We start from the raw sequence: 18,057 nt of genomic DNA on the forward strand, positions 1-18,057 counted from the left end.
CTAAAGTTCTGACTTTATTCTGTGTGGGTTATGAAAATGTGAAAACTCATACCTGGGCATCTTCTGTAGCAACAAAAGTACTATCATTGGCACGTATTGAGATAGTCTTCTAAGTGCCCCACTGCCTGTGTCATCTCTGTAAAATGCCATTGTGCACATATTAAAATTATGCTTCAAAAAACCTTCAGTGGAATCCTTCCAAGAAACATTCTTGTACTTCATATCAAGATCAGAATCTTTATGTTCTGAACCAGTAATCCCGTCACGAGAACCACTAATCTCACCCAGAGGAAATCATGTAAGAGAAGCATGTTTGCGAGTGCGAATACATGGTATAGCCCTGAGACTAGGGTGAGGAAAGTGAGCTATCATTCAGATACAGCCTGGATGTGGGCATCTCCTTAGGCATGACTCCCTGGGCACTTTACTTGCTTTGTGTGTGTGTGTGTGTGTGTGTGTGTGTGTGTATGTGTATGTGTAAAAAACAGTTCTAACCACATAAAATAAAACTGTTAAGTGTCCAACTATAATAGACGTGATATAGCCATTGAAAATGAACACCATATGTAAAGTGAGCCTGAAATAATACGAATGTGAAAGTAGAGAACAAAATGTGAATATGGCCTCATTTTAAGCATGAAAAAAAAAAAACCCACGTAACATATAAAGTTAGGAGGAAGCCAAAGGAAATGGGAATACTGTATGTCAAACTATCATTAATCAAACGTGTTTTGCAACTACAAGACACTCTCCAATTAACTCTCCAATTCCCGTAGGATGCAACTTAAACTCCTTAGCCTGGCATTCAAGGTCCCGTGAAATATGACATAACTGTGAATATATGAAAAATCACCAAATCATATACTTTAGTGGGGTGAATATTATGGCACGTGACTTATATCTCCAGAAAGGTGTTATGAACAAACATACAAAGCTTACATGTGATCTGTGCAACACAGGCCAGAGAGTAGGTTCTGCTTCACAGTGTCACTCAAGGCCCTAGACTACAGGTTCTACTACACTGTTTCCCTGCTGTCCCAATCCAAGTCTTCAGGCTTTGCCTTGGGAGAGCCAAAGAGCATGAGAGAGTCTCAAATGATCATTCAATTATGTGGGCCTGGAAGGGGGACCCTTCACTTCTCTCCACAGCCTACTGGCCACACCTGTTTACGGGGTCCTGCCTGTCTTCACCAGGATGGGGAAAGGCCATCTTTTTGCGTGCCAGAAAGGAGAGGAGAACAGAATGTAGAATACAGTAGGCACCAGAAGTCTCTTCCACCATGACCACCAGCCATTGAGTCTTTATTATATTTCAGGCACTGTCTTAGGCACTTTACATACATTATAGGAAGATGCGGCCTGCTGCTGGTAATAATATAATAGCTCACATCTGTTGAGCTTGCTAGTCTATAAACATTGTATGTATCAAATCACTTAATTCTCATAGCTGCACTTTGCAGTGGGTGCTATTATTAATTCACTTTACATATAAGGAAACAGAGGTGCAGAGAAGAGAGGTAAACTGCTAAGGTCTCAGAGAGAGTAATGGCATTGTCAAGATTTAAACCCAAGGAGTTGGACTAAAGCACCCAAACTCTTAACCATTGCACTGGTGGCTTTCAAATTATTTTACTGTGACTCATGTGACACAGCACACATGTAGGTAGATAGAAGAGAAACAAAACATTGACAAGGTAATTCTTATCCTTATTAGGTGTGGCATATTCTGCTGTTGCACATTCCAGATTATTCTCATGCTGGTCTCAATAATGGTTCACTCATAGTTCCATGATTGACAATTTCATGATCCGCTAGCAGATTGTGGCTTGCAATTGGAAAAACCTCTGCCCTCCATCCACTCTGTGGTCTTGTCACATAACTCCTCATCTCAGGCAGCAGGAAATCTATGAGAAACTCATGTCAGGGATGTGATGCCAGCTCCAGGAGAAATCCACAGCATGAGCCTTTCTACCATGCCCGCAGAGCTGTCTCTCTCCCCACCTCGGCCCACTCCATTCTTCTGTACCCTCTGCCAACCAGTCATAACTGTAGAAAGAGGACTGAGACTGGTCCTTTAGTAGCTAGAAGCAGGGAGAGGTAATGAGGCAGGAGAGAAAGAGTGTGGAAGCCTTAAGAACAGGACAGAAGCCTTAGCCCCTGCCAGGGAAGGAGGTTGGCTTTAAAATCCCAGGGTGTCAAAAAAAATAAAAATAAAAAATAAATAAAATCCCAGGGTGTCAATATTTATCCATAGTTGTTTGCAAGGGGAACTTTAGATGGCAAACATCCTTGAGAGAGTTGTCAATATTAACTCTCCTCATAGATACTGGAGGATGATAGCAACACCAACAAAAAAAAAAAAAAAAAAAAAAGAGAAGATGGAGAAAAAAATGAAAAACATGCTGTCCCTTTTAGCATAGCTACTCAATACATTCTTGTGAATAATAAGATCTACTATTTTCTGGGTGCCTTCCACGCCTGAGACATTTCAAACACATTGCTTGACTTTATCCTTGCAAACTCCCGGCAAAGGCGTGACCCTATGTCTGACGTTTTTCAGATTGAAGAAACTGAGATTTGTTAGTTATTGATTTGCCCAAGACCAAAAAGTTAGTAAGTAGCCATTCTTTAAAAGTTTCATATTTTGTTCATCATGGATCCTTCTTGTGTTTAGATTTTTAAGATACTGCATTAAAATAATTTATTTTGCTTTTTTTTGTTTGTTTGTTTTTTGTTTGTTTGTTTTTTGAGAGAGAGAGAGAGTGAGAGAGAGAGCGTGAGCAGGGGAGGGGCATAGGGAAAGGGAGAGAGAATTGGGAGCATGCTCCATGTGGGGCTCCAATCTCACGACCCTGAGACCACCAACCTGAGCTGAAATCAAGAGTGGGATGTTTAACCTACTGAGCCTCTCAGGTGCCCCTAGTTTACTTTAATTACTGATACTTGGGGTGCTCTCCCTCCCTTAAATTCTGCAGTGAGGCAAATGTCTCATTTGCAATCGCTTTCCACACTGCGGGGATCTGTGACTGCCACGCCCTTCTGAGTGCAGGCAGGAGGACAAGTGTGAGCATCTCTGTGCTTCTGCACAATTCCCAGCCCCTACAGCAGTGACTCCATCCCCCCTTTTCTCCCAGTGGCTGAGACTCTCCTGTAACTGTGCCTTCTCCTTCCAGAGTGAGGGGACTTAGGATACTGGGTGGCCAGAAGGGAAACATATCTATACATCATTGAGAGAGGAGGGGGGAGGTGGAATAGGCCTTGCAGTGCAAATAAGTAAGTCTCCTGCACTCCAATCTAGGAATAGGTTACTGGTGAGATTGAGGGGTCTCCTTGTTTAACTGGGGTCCTGGTTTTGGTGGCAGTGGGGGGTAGGTGGAGGGCAGTGAAACTACAGAATTGCCAACACAGGCTCTGGTATTTTAAGCAGTACACAGGAGCAGCTGGTCATTCTCATCAGCATGGATTTGCATGAGACCATAGATAACTTCTTGGTTGCTAGCTCCAATTTCATCTGTAATGGCCAGATCCACAGTTTTGCTAGGAAAATCTACTGGAAGAAAAGATCTCTGTGCACACGCAAAGTGCATGTGGTATTATAAAATTTGGCACCTGTATTCATTCAACAAATGCATTCATTTATCCAACAAATACTTACTGAATATTTAATACTACCAAGTACTGCTTTAGGTGCTGGGATTACAGAGATAAAGAGAACAAAGTCTCTGATCACATGAAACTTCCTTTCCAGAGGAAGAGATGGCTAGTAAACACAGCTAAAAATGAGTCAATGTAATTTCTGGCCAGATAATGATAAAGTATATGAAGAAAACAAAGGTGATGAGGACAAAGATGAGTACAGGGTTGGAGAGGAAGCATGAACCCCTGGTGCATACCCAGAGAGACACATTCCAGTAGGCAAGAAGGGTTCTGTATGGACCTTAAGGGTAGGATGAGTTGAGTGGTGTGTGTATGGGACCTGGGGGCAGGGTGCGTGCAAGGGGAGCGGTGGGAGAAGCAAGGACATTTCTGTGGGTAAAGCAGAGAGAGTGAGCTGCAGGTTCCTAGGAAATGAAATTGGAGCTGAAATGGGGGAGGTAGGCACAGGTCAGATTATCTAGAGCCTTAAAGGGCCATCACATAACAATTTGGTTTTATTTTGAATGTGATGAGAAGCCATTGGGAAGGTTTTTAACAGGGGAATGCCACAATCTGATGTTCACTTTACTATTTTTTTAATATTTTATTTATTTGTGATAGACATAGAGAGAGAGAGGCAAAGATACAGGCAGAGGGAGAGACAGGCTCCATGCCAGGAGCCCAAAGTGGGACTCGATCCTGGGGTCCCAGGATCGCACCCTGGGCCAAAGACAGGCGCTAAACCGCTGAGCCACCCAGGGATCCCTGATGTTCACTTTAGAAGGCACAAGATGCACCACCGCCTCCCAAAACCTAGGCAATAGTCAGAGCTTACAATTTAATGGGACTCTTGCTGTATCTGCTGGCAAATATGACTTCATTCTGGGAGTTGCAAGATGCAATACTCTGTCTTTTCCTTTACTTGGTTGGAATGTCCTAGAATGCCCCAACCACAGGACCCCCCCAAAAGTCTTACTGATGTGATATGCATCCTGAGTTACGGTAGGGTTTATCTCCCACCCTCTGGGAGGCATATTTATTTCCTAAGTCCCCAATGTATTAGTCCTTTCTTGCTCAGACAGTCCAATTAGCACGATGCCATTGATATAGTGGATCAATGTGGGATGTCCAGAAAGCCTAGACAGTTTTCAACTATGACAAAGGACAAGACAGGTTAACTTAGCCGGGGGGCACATCTGTAAGTTGTGTTCTGTCTGAAGGCAAATTTTCTCTCTGATCCTCTTTATTGTGAGAACAGAAACATTCATTTGCCAGATACACAGAAATGCAAGGAGTAATTATTGGAATAGACCAATATGTATTATTGGAATCTAAGCTGGCTAAAGAGGAAACTGAGGATGAGAAGACGTTGACTGTCTAGGAAAGTGGTGATAAGAGAGTGAAATGATATGAGGTTAGCGGGTTAGGGGTCTTTACAGTGTCAAGGAACTGATGAAGTCTGAGTGTTAGAGGATATAAGATAGGGTAAGAGGTATTGGGGAGGATGCTAAAATTTGAGATTTAATTGTTGTAGATGTATTGGTAATGGCAGTAAAGACAAGAAAAAGTTTGTAGCAAGTGAGAAAGCCAGTGAACAGACATCAGAGGCACCAAGAATTAGAAGGATATTGTAAGTCACCAAGAATGATTACAGAGGGGGTAGTGGAAAGTAGTAAAATCTCTGACAACCAAGCCAGAGTGACCCTGAGGTCAGTGGAAGGGATGATGGGGCACATAATGAGATGCCATGAACTTCCAAGTATTGGGATGTTGAGAGAAGAAGTGGGATGAGATCTGCAGGATCCAACGGGGATATTTTCCTCACTTTTAGGCTCACTGGTATGAGGATGGACAGAGGAACACACCAGTGGCCTCTGTAGAGAGCAGAGGGGGAAAGCACTGTCCTTCTTGGAGCTCACACTTTCGCTTTCACTTATTTACAGCAAGTTCCTGAAATGAACATGGATATGCGATAATAATAGCCCAAGCCATCTGGGTGATGAGGTTTGTTGGCAGGGTCTGAGCATAAATGTGTGACAACCTTTATTTGTTTGGGGGGATGGGAGTGAGGGGTGGAATTCTGATTTGTAGTGATTATCAATTTCTCTGTAGTAGGTACTTTCCCCCACCCTCAACCCGGTTTTAAGCTGCCCCACCTGGGAGAGAAAGAGGGGGCAAGATCAAGGTGAGTCAAGTGAAGCCATCGCCTCAGGCTCAAAATTGAATGTACAGCCGAAACCCCCCTCAGTTACCATTGAAATAAGATTTTAATGCAATATTTTGAAAAAGAATGAATTCATTACATGAGTGGAAACCATGATTCCACTTAAGGGAAACAATATTGAAAGAGTTAAAACAGGGTAACTGAGTGGGGAGTGCTTGGGAGTAGGGGAGGGGCTCTTTTGGTCGCTGAGGAGGCTCCACATTTCCTTAGAGATTTTCAAGTACTCTGCGAAAATCCTGAAAGAAGTCTTGTTTGCTCCTGCAGGCCTCATCAGTTTCATCAGAATCAGGGCTTTGAGTCACCACTGGAATCACAAGATTTTAGCTAGAAATGGGAGCACACTCCAACTCACTGACTTTGCAGAGGCCTTCTGGAGGCACATGATCAAACTTCAGGCAGTTTTTTCCCTTTTGTTAAGAGGAAAGGAAAGCCCATTGTCAAAACAATTTGCCAAGCTTGAACATTTATGAGAATGAAGGAGTCATTAATTATCGTATATATTTTTAAATATTAGTTCTGTGAAGGAAATGCGTTTTCAACGCAATAAAAAAAAATCCATGATTGTACAATTTGGAGGATGTTTTTATTGCATTTTTCCAGGAAGGAGTTCAGAGCTTTCTTTCAGATCCTCATATGAATTTTTGACCTCCCCAAAGTTAAGATGATCAGAGAGCAGCTTCCGTAAAATGTAGATGATAAAAATATACATTATAAACCCACAGATTGCCAATGGCTAAGTGACCGTCCAAATCGAACAGTAAGACTGTCAGCAAATCTTTAATACTGCTTGGGGAAAACATGTCTTTTGAGACTATATGATCAGTTCTGATTTTTAATGCAGAAAAAATCCCTAGCAAGTTTTATAGGAGGTAAAATTATAGTTGAGAAAATGTTCTAATTCCACGCTAAACAAGCAAAGGGAATTACGTTTTCCAGGAGAAGATTTCTTGGTAAACTTAGTGGCTGTGAAAGGGTTATACCAGCCCTTCTTTGTCTCTTTCTTTCTGCTGCCTGGAATGTAGATATAATGGCTGGAAATCAAGCAGCCCATTGGAATGGTGAGACAGCAAGACAAAAAGAACCTGGATTCTTTAAATGGTGCAGCTGCGATATTGGACCTGGATTGTTCTTCCTTGATAGAACAAAAAAAAAAAGAAAGAAAGAAAGAAAAGAAAAGAAATGAAAAGAAAAGAAAAGAAAAGAAAGAAAAAAAAAGAAAGGAAAAAGAAAGAAAACTTCCTTCTTATTTATGCTACTGCTTGCGGAAAACTGCGCACATGACCTACTAACACATCGTAATCACCCAAAGAGGTATATACTATTACTATTATACCAGTTTTATAGATGAGGAAGCCAAGACCCACAGAAGCTGAGTAGGTGACAGGTTGAGTTAGACAGTCTGGCCCCAGAACCAGTGTTTTAACTCCATGTCATTCATTTTCCTAAGCACTTAACAAATTTTAACTTAAATAATCCCCACCAGGGAAGTGCCTGGGTGGCTCGGTGGGTTGAGCATCTACCTTAAACTCAGGTCATGATCTCAGAGTCCTGGGATTGAGCCCCACCTGAGGCTCCCTGATCAGCGGGGAACCTGCTTCTCCTTCTCCCTCTGCCTGCCGCTCCCTGACTTGTGCTCTCTCTCTGTCAAGTGAATAAATAAAATCTTCTAAAAAAAAAAAAATAATCCCCACCGGAAACTTAGAAGATAGTTACTGTTATCTCCCTGGCCAACTTGTAAAAGAGGCAGTCTAACCATGTACCACATAAAAAGTACCATATCACAGTGAGTAAGGTGCACCCTGGGTTTAAGCCAGGACTCTGAGTCTGGGTGGGGTTCTCTGTCTGGCAGTCTGTGATATGGCCTTTCTCAGAGGCAGCGATGAGCTCTGTGCCCTGAAGGACCATTATCTGGTAAATGTTTATGAGCTGCTTTTGTCTGATGAACAGATACCTATCATTGGTGTAAACCCTGGTCAAGCACCTTGATTTAAATCTGGTACTGAAGAGGCATTGAAGAGGCATCAATCTGGTGGCATTGCTAAAGGCAAAACTATATACTCACACTGCTTTTAGAGGCAGAAACTAAAGTTAATATTTGCAAAAGCTCTCTTCCATGTCCATTATAACAAATGTCAGAGAGCTAGCCTTTGGAGCAAAGCTTAGAAAAATATCTACCCAAATCATAAACTGATTTAATACCCTCACACACTAAAGTTAGATTTCTCTATTTTAAGAATATCAGAGCTTGCTTAGCAAACAAAAACAAAAACAATACATTTATGTGATGTTTAAAAAATGCCATAATATATGTTCCTAGCCTGGAAATCTCTGGGCAACCGAAAGTCAGAGTCATAGTCAACACGTGTTAGTCATGTTCTGTTGGAGTTTGAGAGGGACTACTCTCCTTTTCCTGAGCTTGAGAACACACTGAATAACAGACACAAGAATTAGGCATATGGAAACCCAAATACCAGCTTTGTTTCTGACAAGGCTGAATTGGAAAATATGGTTTGAACTTTGTTGACAGGCTTGATAACATGCCCGCTGGGATTGAACATGCCCACCAGGGTCAGGCAAAGCTGGACTTCTGTGTCTGCCTCTCAGAGGCAGGTCATTGACCGGGTGTAAAATGTATGCAACGTGAAGACAGGGAGACCAATGAGCAAATCCAGAAAAGGCTGTGCCAGTCATGCTCAATTCAAATTCAGGAAAAGACCAGAATTCACCAAATAAGTAATTCGACTGTTCTTAAAGAAGAGTAAGTGAGGGGATGGGTGAAAGGGAATGAATGTTATCTTCTAAAGGAGTTCCCCGAGAACACAATGTCCTACTGTCCTACCTCACTGGGGCAGCAGAAAATCTACAGAAATATAACCAAGAGGTCCTGCTAAGATGACTCATGTGAAAGATGATGTGCTAAGTGTTTTACACAGCAAGGTGACAGGTAATGAAGTAGTCTGACTCCAAGACCCCAGACAGAACCTTCACACTGCCTGGGCATTTCCAGTCACAAACAGCCAGCTTGGCTCAGAAAGCCCATTCATTGAAGGAGTGTCACGGGTAATTCCATTGTAAATGGAATCCTCTCCTCTGTGCAGCCTACTTACATCCAGGCTTTATTATTCTACCTTGTAAGTGGGCATATCTTACAGGTGAATTTTTACAGTTAAGAGGGATTAGGTAGCTTGCCCAAAACCATATAGAGCCAAAAAGAGGATGGAGAATCAATACCTTTAGAAAGCCCCTTCATTTTTTTCCTTTATTTCATTGCCAAAGAGAAAATTATCCCCCAGAAGCATGAACCAGGTTGAGGTATGTTATTTGCTAATTGACACCATAAGATTTCTTGGTAGGAGGGGTTGTAAGATCTATAAATAGAGAAGGGCCATGGTGAGAGCTAGCCTTTGGAGCAAAGGCTATGCATCTATGATGAGTTCAGTATTTATTTTCCTGGCTCCTCTAACTGCCTAGATCAGAGATCTATTTCTTCTTCCTGTGAGATCTTCAGAAAGTTCATAACTATGGGACACTCTTAAATACCATGTAGCAGAGATAATACATATCTGTCAGTTATAAATCTCAACAACTTTTTTTTTTTTTAGATATGAACTTGGAGGTTTTGTGTTTCACAGTTATAGATTTCTTTTTTTTTTAAAGATTTTATTTATTTTATTTGAGACAGAGAGCACAAAAGCAAGCACACAAGCAGGGGGAGGGGGAGGGGGAGAGGGAGAAGCAGGCTCTCCACTGAGCAGGGAGCCCGATGCGGGGCTGGATGATCCCAGGACCATGAATCATGACCTGAGCCAAAGGCAGACTCTTAACTGACTGAGTTACCCAGACACTCCCACAATTACAGGTTCCTGAGGGTCAAAAAGGACTGAGGAGGAGAAGCTCTGTCCAGCTGGAAGATATAACGAGATGTCTCTCAGTGGAAGATGAACATGGATGTCACTTGGTAGGACATGGGAGTGGACAGTCCTTTAATTTCTTTATTTATTTAAAAATAAACAGAGTAACACTAAAGTAACTAATGGTTTATTAATTTCATCAAGAGTTATTCTTTTATAGAAAGAAGGAAGCACATGCATTGCCAGTTTTGCAAGACTTTGCTCATACATCCTCCCATTTAATCCTCATAAATCCCTGCAAAGGAGGCTATAATCTCTCTCTCTTTCTCTTTCACCTTTTGATCTTTAGCATATAAAGATCCTTGGGCTCAAAAAGATTAAGTAACCTAAGTACACAGATCCAAAACCAATGCTCCTTTCAACATGAAGTAGCTGATAAAGAGCAGAGCTGAAATTCAAATGCACGTTTCTGACATCCAGTCTCAAGCCCTAACCAGTACACTGCCCCACTGAAATCTGAGAAACATTCCTTTTCACCCACAGGAAGCCGTTTGATTTGAGTCATGACTTCATAGACAGAACAAAGCTGGCTGCCTAATGACAGATCTGCGGTTCATATGCTCAGACTTTTAAAAAATCTACAAAGTAATTACCATTATCTTTTTATAAAAATATTTATTTATTTATTTATTTATTTATTTGAGAGGGGAGGGACAGAGAGGGGCAGAGGGAGATGGAGAGAGAATCCCAAGCAGCACGGAGCCGGACACAGCCTCCATCTCACCACCCTGAGATCATAATGTGAGCTGAAATCAAGAGTCAGATGCTTAACCAACTGAGCCACCCAGGTGCCCCCCAACATCATTATCTTTGAAGCATCCTTTAGGTACAATTATGGATTGCAGCTTCAGAGTGTGTTGTGAAAGATAACTTTACTAACTTCACAGAACCTTCAGTATCCATCCCTGTTTTAGCCAGGATTCTCTAGATAATGGAACCAATACACAAAAATATAAATATAAATAGATACATAATAGATATATAATATATAGATTATAGGTTCATAATAATAGAATATAGATATTACAATCTTTCTCTCTCTTTCTCTTGAGATATATCATAAGGAATTGGCTCATGTGGTTATGGACTGTACAGATCTGTAGTCAGCAGCCAGTGAGATGGAGACCCAGGGGAGCCAGTGACATAAATTCTGCTTAGAGAGTAGAAGAAGACTGATGTCTCAGCTCCAGTATTCAGGTAGGCAAAATTCCCTCTTGCTAAGCCTTTTTTTTTTTTTTTTTTTATTCAGGTCTTGAACTGATTGGATGAGCTCCCTCCCACCCACCAGGAAAGGCAATCAACCTTACTTAGTCTAGTGATACAGATGTAATCATCCCTATAGACAGACCAGAAATAATGTTTGATCAAATGTCTAGGTACTCTATGGCCCAGACAAGTTAATATATTAAACTAACCATCACAATCACTAACAAATGACATTGATATTAAGGAAGATCATCAGGATCTTCCACCACATATACCTCATTGCCTTTAAGAAAGGCAATATGTGCAGATAACTGGACAGTCATATTTGTAGAGTCTAGAAGTTTGCACCAGTTCTGTAACTTTTTTTTCTCTCTCACTTTTAATAATTGTTCTCTTCACATGCCTCCTGTTTTAAGCTGTTTCCTAATTCCATCACTAGCACTTGTCCATCAAAAAATAGGTTTTCACCAACAATGAAAGTTAGTTAGCATGGTATGGAAGCACAGAAGGCTGGGACCCAGAAGATTTAGATTTGGACTCCACTTCTGCATCTTACTAGCTAATGTAAGATTGAAAAGAAGAAAGAAAGAAAAGAAAAGAAAAGAAAGAAAAGAAAAGAAAGAAAAGAAAAGAAAAGAAAAGAAAAGAAAAGAAAGAGAGAAAAAAAGAAAGAAAGAAAAGAAAAGGAAATTCAGCATTTGAAATGCAAAATGTCAGTTTCATGTCATTTAACCTAATAATGGTGGTCAGACTGTGTGATACATGTTATTTCATGTAGCTCTCACAAAGCCATTGTGAAATAGGTTTCTCATTACCTATGTTTTACTGATGAAGAAATGGAGGTTCATAGTAGGGCCACAAGCTATTGTGCAGCTAAACTGAAAATCTACAGGTCCTCCTGTTTCTATAGTCAACAGTCTCGTTTATGACCTGAGTCACTTAGCTGACATCATTTCTTCTATTTATCATCTGCAAGGACAAACTCAGGATTCTCTTTTTTCCATTAGTTATTATCAAAGGGAAAAAAAACCTTGAAAATTGACAGAATTCATAAATAATAGAATAAAGATAAAAAGAGATCAAGGCAACAAGTAAAAAGATAAAATTAAAGTGTCAGATCTGGATACATGTAATAATATAGTATCATGAGGGAAAGTAAAAGTGATTAATATGAATGTGTGATACCAAAAAAACCATGTGATACCTTCTGAACTTAAGATTCCTTTAAGATATATTTTGTTCCTACATTAGGACTCATTCATTTGGGGAATATAAAAAATATTGAAAGGGAATAAAGGGAAAAGGAGAAAAAATGAGTGGGAAATATCAGAAAGGGAGACAGAACATAAAGACTCCTAACTCTGGGAAATGAACTAGGGGTGGTGGAAGGGGAGGTGGGCGGGGAGTGGGGGTGACTGGGTGATGGGCACTGAGGGCGGCACTTGATGGGATGAGCACTGGGTGTTATGCTATATGTTGGCAAATTGAACACCAATAAAAATAAATAAATTTATTTAAAAAGATATATTTTGTTCCTTATTAAAAAGGAGTGTGCTTCAACCAACTATGACAGTGTGTAAATTGTTATAATCAACACAGACAAACAATGGATTTCTTTCTAGATCATTGTTTAGCTTTTGCCTTATCCAGATTGCAAGCTTTCCTACCCAGGTAGGAAATGGGGCCAAGGACAAATTGTCCCCCTCTTATTTCTTTGAAGAAAGAATTTCAGAAGGCACTTGGTATAACATAAGATGGAGCCCTCAGTAAGGAAGGGTTTCCATCCTTTCTGGGATCCAAGGCTTAGATAATCCCAATGAAGGCCCACCTATGCCTTGGTGGGTCTATGGGTTCTTCTACCTGTGGGTTAGGAGGGAAATGGGGGCCCTATCCCCAGTCCCACGTCTGCTATAGCCAAGACAAAACACTGTTAAAAGTATATGTCCTCCTCCCTTTGTTCCCCAGACCCTCTCACAGGGCTGTCCAACCATGGCAGCTGCATTGTCAGGTGATACTTGATATGCATATCAGCTAAGGGACCTTCAGGCTGTACCCATTATAAGCACTAGAGTTAAGAGCTCAGGAAAGCAGGCAGGAGTTCTCAAAGATGATGGGGGAAATGAAAAACATGACAAAAATATTTGTATTTTTTCATGATAAGGAACACTATGATCAGCCTACTAGATCTTCTTGCTTGACGTGCCCTCCCAACCCGTCAGCTATCTGGAAGGAAAGGGAAGAGAGCCATTCATGGGTCTCAGGCCACATGAAATGGAATCTTCACTCCTTCCTTGAATTAATTCCTAACATCCAGGATCCATTGTCTCTAGGTGGGGAGGTGGTTATACTTTAGGTGAAGAAAAAAAAAGAGTAATATTTAAAAATAACTGTTTTTTAAAAGTAAAATTCTATTTGCCTCCTGCTGGGAAACCAGAAGCAAGAGAAAAATAACTCCAACAAGGAGTAGTTCTGTTAAATTTTTTGAGTGTTCTCACATTTCTTCCATTTTTCCTATGTGTCTGCTCGCCCTGCAATGCAGTAAGGAAACCACGACGGGGGTTAAAGTATAGTAAAACCATTGAAGTGTACAAAGTGGCAGGCTTAAATAAAGTTAGATCAAACCAAACCAAGTCAAATCAGTATGGTTCAACCAACAGCATGTTGCACCGTGCACCAGCCAGCGAGGCCTCAAAGGAGGTCATAACCTGGCATAGAGCAGACAACTAGAAGTAACTGTGAGATGGCAGGGCAAGGGCAATAGAAATGCGAGATGGGAGGATGGGAAAGTTTACACAGAGGTGGGGTCCTAGTCACACTTGGCCTTGAAGTTGGGCTACATTGCCAAGAGTGTTTGGGGAGGGCATTCTAAGAAGTGGTTATGACAAGAAGCAAGGCACCTCCACATGAGTAAATATGCTGGGGACAGGAAATGCCAAGGACCTTGGCACAGATGGTCAGGGAGGTCCTGGGGAAAGAGAAGGGACATAGAATGTAGCCAGAAAAGTAGACTGGTCCAGACCTCGTAGGTCTTGAGTGTCAGGCAAAGGGAGATTTAACTTCATCTTGTGGACTATTCTGGGGATTATCTTGGGAAATCAGAGTGTGTGTACATGGCTAAGCAGTGATTAAAGAAGTATTAGCAATGCTGTCTTAAAGAAACAACCATGGAATTTTCACTAAGTAAACGGATGGTTCTGTTTGCTCAGCACTGACTGTTGTGAGTGGACATACCATTGGTTATTGTAGATGTCATTCTTCTGTTTGAATGTTGGGGTTATTTCTTTGTGCACTTCTCTCAGCGTTTTCTTAGTAGCTAGCAATAATTTCTAAAATTCTTGCCTAACTTAGCTACGCCCAGGAATTGAAAAGAAAGGATATTTTTGTTCCAACTTGGGCTGGAATTGTAAACTGTACTCAGGGAAATCTGGCCTGATGGTGACAAAGGCATAAAATGTTGGAGCCCAAAAAGGAAGGAGGAGCCTGGGAGACAGAATCAGGCTGCTTGACAGCTTCTCCTCCCTACATGGAGTTTTTTCATGCATTTACCCCATAAATATTTATAAGCATGTTTATTTTTATAATTTACATTGTTTATATATATGTTCAGAATAAATAACTTTGTAAAATATTTATATATGAGGCATCCTTTTCTCTACAAAGATTATGTTCTTTTTAAAAAGATTTATTTATTTATTTATTTATTTATTTATTTTTACTTTTTTTATTTATTTGAGAGAGAGAGAGAGCATGAGAGAGCATGAGCAGTGGGGAGGGACAGAGAGAGAAGGAGGAGCAGACTCTCTGCTGAGCATGGAGCCCGATCTGGGGCTTGATCTCAAGACTCCAAGATCATGACCTGAGCTGAAGGCAGATGCTTAACTGACTAAGCCACCCAGGCTCCCCAAGTTGTGCTCTTTTATTAAGAAACATACTCAGAACTGAAACCATCTATTCCACATGACTATGGTCTACATTAAATGAGTTTACTTTCTTCTTTAAATTACTTCTTAAGGAAATTCTTGCCCTGGAAGATAAAAATAGCAGAAAACTATAGTGTTCATTTCAGGAGCTTCCTAAAGGACCCACCAACTCTTTAATACTAAGCAGCAAATGACTGTTTACCCCAAGAATCTTTGAAGACTGTCTATTCTCCCATAATTTTTCCTGAGTTCTAATCTCGTGCCATTCACCATCCCTTCCTCCTCAAAAGATCAGACTCAACATTTCAATAAATATCCCAACTTTGCCTTGTCTCCCCTCTGAGATTCTAACAAGACTCCATAGGCACCATTCCGTTCTGGAAGCCTAGTTGTTTGGTGTGATTTGGGGGACCCAACATTCCAAAGAAGCCTTTCTGTGAAATTTGCAGAAATGTGAAGGTTTGTGTTGGAAAACTTTATGGGGAAAAAAAATTTAAAGAATTGAATTACTGAGGTGCAGTCTTAACTAAGAATTAGATCACCAAATAATGATTGGTGATCTATGATCACCAATGATTTTTCTCATCAAATAGTGAGAAAAATCAGATGACTAGGTGAGAAAACCATGTGAGAGATACAGAGAAACTGGTAAACCAGGTAATTGTTAGCAATACAGGATAAAAAGCAAAATGAGTGTAGAGAGTTGGATCTTTTAGGAAAATGATGAGACAGCTTCATTTTTTACTAAACAAATATTGAAATTATTATCCAGTTACTAAGAATAAGCTGTGGATTAGACCATATACTTGACTTATTTTGAGAATAATTTAAATACCATAGCATCACGAAAATGTAAGGAAATGGATTTTGCCGGATATTGGGCTTTTGTAATACGATACCACAAAAACAACTATTTAGAGAAGTCAATTTAATAGTTTCAGTGGCAATAAGCTTTTATTGTTTATAAATTAGCCCAACATTTTTTAAAGGATATTTTTAAAAAATTTTATTTATTCATTCATGAGAGATACAGAGATAGAGAGAGGCAGAGGCACAGGCAGAGGGAGAAGCAGGCTCCCTGCAGGGAGCCCGACATGGGACTTGATCCCAGGTCTCCAGGATCATGCCCTGGAAAGAAGACGGTGCTAAACCGCTGAGCCACCTGTAGCCCAACATTTTGATCTTGATCTGCCTGAAGCTTAACATAATGTACAAGGACATGTTTTCGCAAGCTTATAAAAATATAAATTTGACTATGTCGAAGCAAATGGATTCTGATAAATATGATCCAAAGATTTTTAGTGTTGTGAAAGCATGTAAATTTAAATTTAGCTGAAAAAATTCAGTGTAAGTTGGAGTTTCTTCCTCTTCAACTGTAAACATGTTTGAGCACAGTTATAATAAAGCTTATGGAGAACTGAGAAAACAGTGATGATTACTTATAAATTAAACATTGCTTTTAAATTTCTGAATTGAGAAATTACTTTTTAGACAACTTGGAATTTAAATTTCCTCATAGATATATCAACGTTGACATGACCCAGTTAGGAAATTTATCAAGATGGTTGCTTTGCAGGTGAATCATTTAAATTCACAATAGCCAACAATATGACACTATCAAGAGTGTTGAACTACTTCTACTAGTTAAAAATTTTGTTATGTCTTGATATGGAAAAAAAATAATGAATGATCTTTTTGGATTTTGATGAATTCATATGTTGATACTTTCTTCCAAAGAATTCTCCCACCAGAAGGGGAGAGCCTGGCTTATTCATGTAGTATTGTTTGTTCTATAAATTGGAACAAAATTAAAAAGAATAAAGGTCTCAAACTAATAACCTCAGTTTCCACCTTAAAAAAGTTTAAAAAAAATCAATGAAACTTGAAGAGAGAAAAGGAAAGAAATAATAAAGTTTAGAACAGAAATAGATGAAATAGAAAACAGGAAAATAATAGAAAAAAACCAGAGTTCAAAAAATATATTTTTAAGCAAATCAATAAAATTAATTAATCTCTAGCCAGACTCATCAGGTGAAAAAAAGAGAAGACACAGATTACCAATATTAGAATGAGAAATGTGACATCACTACACATTCTGTAGATATTAAAAGATAATAAAGGAATGTAATGAGCAATATTTTGTCAATACATATGGTGACATAGATGAAATGAGCAAATTCCTTGAAAGACACAAACTCTCAAATCTCACTCAAGAGGCCCCAGGTCACCTGAATAGCCCTACACTTACTAAAGAAATTGAATCTAGTCCTTTCTCCTAAAAAACCCTCTAGTTCCATATGACATTAACGTTGCATTCCACCAAACATTTAAGGAAGAAATAATATCCATTCTTCACAAATTCATTCAGTAAAGTGAAGAAGAGACAATATTTCTCAACTCTTTTTATGAAGCTAGCATTGTCCTGATACCTTGATATCTTGATAGAATCAAATATATTATAGGAACAGAAAACTATAGACCAATATCCCCTAAGAACATGGATACAAAAATTCTAAACAAAATTGTAGCATAAAATTCAACAACATATAAAAAATATAAAATCCCATTCTGATGGTGTGAGGTGCTATCTCATTGTGGATTTGATTTGTATTTCCCTGATGCTTAGTAATGTGGAGCATTTTTTCACGTTGCCCATGTGTAGGTCTTTGGAGAAATGTCTATTCATGTCTTCTGACCATTTCTTGACTGGATTATTGGTTTTGGTGTGTTGAGTTTGAGAAGTTCTTAATAGATTTTTGGATACTAGCCCTTTATCTAAATAAGACATTTGCAAATATCTTCTCCCATTCTGTTGGTTGTTTTTTGGTTTTGTCGACTGTTGGCTGTGCAGAAGCTTTTTTAGATTTATTTATTTATTTATGATAGACATAGAGAGAGAGAGGCAGAGACACAGGAGGAGGGAGAAGCAGGTTCCATGCCGGGAGCCCGATGCGGGACTCGATCCCAGGACTCCAGGAACGCGCCCTGGCCAAAGGCAGGCGCTAAACCGCTGAGCCACCCAGGGATCTCCTGTGCAGAATCTTTTTATCTTGATGAAGTCCCAATAGTTCATTAATCTTTGGTTTCCCATGACTTTGAAGACTTGTCTAGCAAGAAGTTGCTGTGGCCAGAGGGCAGGTGGGTGGAGGGATGACATAAC

Source organism: Canis aureus, chromosome 18 (assembly GCF_053574225.1).
Source record: "Canis aureus isolate CA01 chromosome 18, VMU_Caureus_v.1.0, whole genome shotgun sequence".
NCBI lineage: Eukaryota > Metazoa > Chordata > Mammalia > Carnivora > Canidae > Canis > Canis aureus.